The following is a 6655-nucleotide window of genomic DNA, read 5'->3' on the forward strand; positions in this document are numbered from 1 at the left end:
AGAGTTAATTGGGTTACTGTAAAAACTTGATACCAAGTTCCCAAGAAAATACATGCTTGGAAAACTAAAGCCATGTGAAATGTGTTTATTTTTATTTTATTTTATTTTTATTTATTTTATTTTTATATAGTGTGTGTGTGTGTGTGTGTGTGTGTGTGTGTGTGTGTGTGTGTGGCGCTGCCCCAGAGGGCAAACAGGTTTATTGGGCTGCAGCCAGGTGATCAAAGATTGGACTTGACCATATGCTCTAGTTCGTCTTTCTTCTGGATAGCATAGGCATTGGAGGAGCCCTTGGCCACGTTGATGAGCTCATCTGCCAGGCACTTGATATCCCGGAAGGCAGCCTCCCGGACACCTGTGCACAGTAGCTAAATAGCCTGATTCACATGGCACAGAGGGAGCACATCCACAGCCTGTCCCCTCACTGTTCCCACTCACCCAATGCGGGTCGAGTCCTCTGGGAAGCTACTGTTGATAATGGCATTCACTAGGACTTAGGGGGTTCTCGCCAGGGAGCAGATGAATGATCTCAAAGATGCTTGACAATGTTCATGGAGAGGAGCTTCGTGCCATTGTTGCGGCCGTACGTCATCCAGTTGGTGAGGCGCCCCGCGAGGGGCACCAAGCCTTGAGGAAGCGCTTGGTGGAATAGCGCCCGGCACTGTGTGGCAGGTACTTGGCGTATTTCTCCTTCACCGCGATGTAATCGTGCAAGGAAATGTCATTGTTCTGCATATAATTCGTGCTGCACTTCTCAAAGGGCTTGATGTCGGAGGGTCTCTGCTACTGCAGGTGCAGCCGTCTCCCACTGGGTCATCCTGAGACTGCAGCCGGGGCATCTCTGTCGCTCTGCGTGGACCACGAGCCGCCCTGGCACAGACAGGAAGAGCAACTACCTCTTTTAATGCAGTTTAAATCAAAATCTCAATAAAATATTTTGGAAACCGCAAAGTGGTTTTACTTTTTCCTCTCATTTTTTTATTATGAAAACTTTAAAAGCAAACATGAATGTTGGAAAAAATAATATAAAAGATACCAATATATCCACCACTTAGATTCAATAATCGTTAATATTTGCCTACACATGCATGTGTTTATGTGTGTATGTACATGATTATATATGTATACACACATATATACACATGCTATCTGTATTTTATATATACATCCTATATATGTAAAGTATTATTTATACTGTGTTTTCGTATTGTTGCTGAATTATATGATGAAACTAAGTTGCAGACATCATTATATTTCACCCTAAATACTTCAATATTTTTGAAGCATCTTTTCAAAACAAATTTTCCTATATGATCACGATATGATCATTCCTTAGAAAATTAACAATTATTTCCTAATACTTATTCCATATTTAAATTTCTTAATTGTCCTGAAAATACCATTTATTATTGCTGTTATCCTTCAAACAGAATCTAGTCGTGGTCACAAGTTACAGTTAGTTATTGTCTCTAGTCTCTTTTATTGTAGAAAACAATTCTTCCACTTTATTTTTTGTATCTTTGGCTTTTTGAAAATAAATTTGTTGTGTTGAAACTAATTTTGAAATATTTGGAAAATAATTATGAATTTTTGAAAACATTAGGTCAATCCTCTTGGCCTAGATGTGTCTGATTCTCTCCTTATAGTGCACTTTAACTTGTTCTCTTAAAAGGCTTGATTAGGTTCAGAGGAAACATTTTTAACAAGAGCACTTCCTAGGTCATGTTATGATTCTATATTGCACCACATGAGGAGGCATATAGTTCAAACTAATCCTAACAGTTCATTAGATGGATAAGAGAATAACCACCAGATTTCTCCATTGTAAAGATGTGGGGTTTTTGTTTTTGTTTTCCTTTGAAATCAGCAAATATCCTTGGGAGAGGAGGGAACAAAATTATTTTCAAGTATATTTGGGAGAACTAATAGAGAGAGATGCCAAAGAAAGTTTAGAAAAAGAAGAGTAATTAAGAGTGATTACTCCTATCTGATACTAAAATGTATTTTAAACAAGAGCAAAGATTAGCTCCCTAATAAGATAAGTGTCTTCAAATAATGTCTGTTAGGTGGCTTTTGTGAGAGGACACCCACTAAGGCACTTCTTTTTAACAGTCAGGTAACTGGAGAACATGTCATAGGAACTCTTGACTTTAGCAGATTCCCAGGTCTCCTTAGTCACCTTTGATGAGTCATACGAATACACACACACACACACACACACACACACCCCAAACTGGCACAGCTATCTCAAAGGAAAGCTATGAATCTATTGTAGACAATGTGTTCGCTGACTCTGTTCCACAGTTTAGGATTATATTAGAACAAAGTCCTTCCTGCAGACATATTAGAAGGACAGATGACACAGGCAAAACAAAACAAAACAAAACAAATTCAGACAAATAAATAATAGGTCAGGATGTAACAGGATTTCTACTTCTATCCTGGAAGGCAGTCTTCTTATTCAGAATTGTGTGTTAGTGGTCAGCCTTGAAACTAGAAGAAAAAAATACTCAGATGGTGGCCTGAGTTAGGGTCATGAGAGAGAATGAAGAAGAGAATACAGTGCAGTTCCAGGCAAAATGAGAGCTGGACTAAAAGTGAATGCAGGGTCGGTGGCACAGGTGGAAGGACCTCAGGAAGAATGCAGTTATGTGATGATATTCTGTTTCTCCTGAGTCTGTACCTCTACATATCTGTCTGTCTTTCTCCATATGTAGATCTAACGGAAAAAAAAAATTTACTATCCATACTCCTTCCACCCCACTCCTGAAACTGTGCCAGGCTCTGGAAAAATTTTAAAAAAAGATGATGTTCCTAAAAAGGCCTTTGTTCCGCCATGCTTCTTGTTGGTTTCTGCCTGCAGGTTGGAGAGTAGGGGTGGCTGGAAGCTAAGCCACTTTGTCTGATAGAGCCACACAAGTGATGTGTATGTGTGAAATGCAGATATCACTGTCCTTAGCAATGGCAATCTGGGAAGCCTAAGAACATGCCAAATAAGCACTTTGCAGCCTTAAAGGAGCAAGTTGTCTGGGTGAGCAACTCTGAGAGAATTCTCAGCTGGGTTGCTCCCCATCATTCTAGAGCTGCTCTCCTAAGGTGAAGAGTTGTTTCAGTTGAATACATGGTAGATTATACTCTGCTATGCTAACTGAAAAGAGTCTTCTCTCACTAGTGTTTAGGAATACAAACAACACTTTGATTATCATATTTCTGGCATGGGTTTTCATGCAAAACTGTTCATTGTTCTGCTGAGGATACCTTTCCTGTGCTCACTTCCCCTTACTTCTTCCTGAAGTCAACACAGACAGCGTCAAAGAGATGGCACAGGCAATTGTACAGACTCAAAAACATGGACTAAACAAACAGTTCTTAAGGAAAAACCATGGTCCCTACCTCTCGGATAATCCAGTATAGATGATCAAATTCCCCCAATGATAGTCCCCTCTCTCTTTTCATTTTTTTCTTGGAAATCCCAAGCCTGACTTGTCTCTTTTTTATTATTTCCTGGGGATGGCAGCATCTGGGTTCGAAGAACAGGCAGCCAAATTAGATATGGTGCTTTTCACTTATGCCAATTGATCAAAAAGACTCTCATTTCTAGTGCTAGCCCAATAAGTTTGAATGCTATACTAAGGATAAAACAATTGTATAACATGGTTACATCAGCTGACTTTGATACATTTTATCACTAAATAATATTCTAAATAATAGTGTCTGGATGTACCAGTTTGTTTATCTGTTAACCTATTAAAGGACATCTTTTTTGCTTCCAGGTTTTGGCAATTATGAATATAAGTGCTGTAAATATCTATGGGCAGGTTTTTGTGTGGACATAAATTTTCAACTTCCTTGGGTAAATACCAAGGAGTATGATTGCTGGATCGTATGGTAAGAGTATGTTTAGTTTTGAGAAACTGCCAAACTGTCTTTAAAGGTGGCTATATCATTTTGCATTTCCACCAGTAATGAAGGAGAAATAACTAATTTATATACAGGATTTTATAATTAACGAAGTATTTTAATTTGCATTAAATGTACCTAGATCATAGAAACACATATTTATTCAAAAGTAAAGCCATCTTATCTCTTTGGCATGCTATAGACTTTCCCGTGTAATTATTACTAACAAATAATTACTATGTATTCAGAACCTATTTGGTGAACTGAAATAATTTCTTTATATGTTTATCTTATTTAATCATCATAACAATCCTGAAAGATAGGTATCATCATCCACATTTTCTGAAAAGGAAACTGAGACTCAGAAAAGTTAAATATATTGCTCAAGATGACAAAGGAATTTAAATCTAGGCCAGCCTTTTGTCATATTGTTACACCCTACCACATTACATGTCCTCAATGTAAATTGTCAGGAAAATTGTGAAAGATTTTGAAGAGGGAAAAAAAGAAAAAGGATTAATGAGAGTATCTCCCCCTTTCATTGTCTCAGAATGATTTTACAAATCTGTACATTGTAGAAAACTAATAATAATGCAAAAGAGTGTTGTCCACATAATTGCAAACTAATTGTGTCTGGTGGAGTGTAATTGATAATTTCCCTATGGATACACTGCTTTTTGTATCTATCTGTAAATTAATTTCAGCATTTTTCATCTGTCTATATATGCGTGTATTTGAATTCTCCTTTGAACAGGCTGGAATATCTTACTTGTTTAATGATTAATTAATGAGTTAAATACATTCCTTGACCTGTGTTTATTTTATATTTGTATAACAGTCATGATTTTACCCTTAAAAAACTATCTTTTAACAGAATGTATTTTGTCCGTGTGCATCAATATGATCACAAACAATACAAGTGTTATTTCATTATCACAGTTCCTTTTCCATAACTTAGGCACCCACAGCATCAGCATATCAAGCAGTGTGAAAATTCTGATCACTCTTTACTTTTCTTAAACTCACTTAGCTCTTTAGCTACCATTTAAGACTAGTGGTTGAGACGGTCCTTCCCTCCAATCCTTTTCCTATGTTATCATTACATCATTTCTCATTTCTCTGTGAAACATTTTTTCTCTTTTTCTGCAAAATTAAGACCCTCTGCTTATCAACTATAGAAACTATGTAGTATTAGAAGGGGAATATACAATTGTAGCCTAATTAAGAATTTTAGAATTCAACTTGCCTTCAGTACTTCACACACTTAATTGTATGACAGAGTATTATGTGTTTTGTGGTTTATTCAGGATACTAGTTTCTCTTACCAGTCTCAAGCTCTTCAGTAGCCATTAATAGCTATACCCTCCTCTGACAAAGCAGGGGAACTGTAGAAATGTACCTTTCCCTGGGTGAAAGTTCTGTTAACATACTTTTGGTAGAACAGAAGGTTCAAATTATTGATTAAACTGTCACTTTGAGAGTCATGAAATTTCAGAGAAAGATCTGTTTAGTATATTGTAAAGTTCTTGCATCCTGATTTTTAATGCTGTAGGAGTTTAGTTAAATATCTGTATCTATATGTGAAACAACTCAAGCTGCTCTAAGTTGCTAAGTAAATGAAAAGTGAGGGATGACTTAAAGGTAACTCAAATACATGTATGTCATTTACCACAAATTCAGCCCACAGTGGGAGGAACTTCAGTCATCTGTGTCCTAACTGCAGACTCATGCAAAAGAGATGCCTTGTGTCACTGGGGAGTGGGCCTCACACTGGGAAGCTATGCTGTTCATGAAGGCAGGTCTGTGCCCCAACCCATATGTGGGTGTCCATATCCTGCTGCTAACATATGGTGCCCCATCATTAGCCACAGGGCAGAAATGCTGGAAAGGGTCTGAGAACAAATGAATAATCTAACCTGGACTGTGGGAGGCAATTAGGATAAACTGGGTAGAGATCAAAGCTAGTGTGTGGCTGTGGAGTTTAAAGTGTTAAATGCCAGGGCCTGTGGCCAGCAGGAAGGAATCTTCATCAGCAGCATCACCTCAGCTACCCTCCACCTCTGTTTATGTGCTGGAAAACAGTTCCAATGCCACATAATTTCCTCTGTACCCAATGGAAATATCACAGGTTTGGGAGAAGAAAACCTTGTTGTACATAAAAAATAAAATATTTTCCTAGATAGTCTTATGGAACAAACTACTTCTATTGAGATTCTTTTTTTTTTGTCAACAGGGAGGGTTTGTTCAGAGTCAGAGTTGATTAGATGATGTTTGATCAACCCTCGAAGGTTCAGAGAGTCTCTAATACATTTGAAATTAAATACAGATCAGTGTGTGTAGGACTTAATATTCATTTTTCTGGGAAGAGTGTGTATGTCTTATCAAAGAACTTCATGTCTGTAACATCTCAAATGTTTTGTAGCTGATATGGCGGCCAAAGGAACCTAGCTTTTCCAATATGGAAGAAGGGATCCCAAATAAATCATGGCCTTGGATTTTGCCTGGCCTTTGGGTGCTTACATCACCCCTCAGCTGGCACAGGGCATGCTGTCTGTCCTGCTCTAGAGACAAGTAGCTAGACCATGTCAAATCCCTTGGATCAGCTGCTACCACAGCCCTTACTCAGTGTCAGCCCTGTAAGCCAGCACTCTAGGCGATCTCCCTTTAATAATGTCATACCCAGGCAGAAAGCAAATAAACCACATTGACAGACGAACAGGAACAGATGTCCAAACATGCATGTAGTTGCATAGTC

The 6655-nt window shown here is 38.1% G+C and overlaps 1 pseudogene across 1 annotated transcript; it reads right to left on the reverse strand.

The window, feature by feature from the left end:
* Nucleotides 1–211: 211 nt before the first annotated feature.
* On the reverse strand, nt 212–883 carry LOC105300025 (annotated as a pseudogene). The gene has a single exon (XR_896569.2). The product of XR_896569.2 is annotated as a 40S ribosomal protein S5 pseudogene (transcript).
* Between the last annotated feature and the right edge of the window lie 5772 nt (nt 884–6655).

The sequence above is a fragment of the Pteropus vampyrus genome, unplaced genomic scaffold (genome assembly GCF_000151845.1).
Source record: "Pteropus vampyrus isolate Shadow unplaced genomic scaffold, Pvam_2.0 Scaffold198, whole genome shotgun sequence".
Taxonomy (NCBI): domain Eukaryota; kingdom Metazoa; phylum Chordata; class Mammalia; order Chiroptera; family Pteropodidae; genus Pteropus; species Pteropus vampyrus.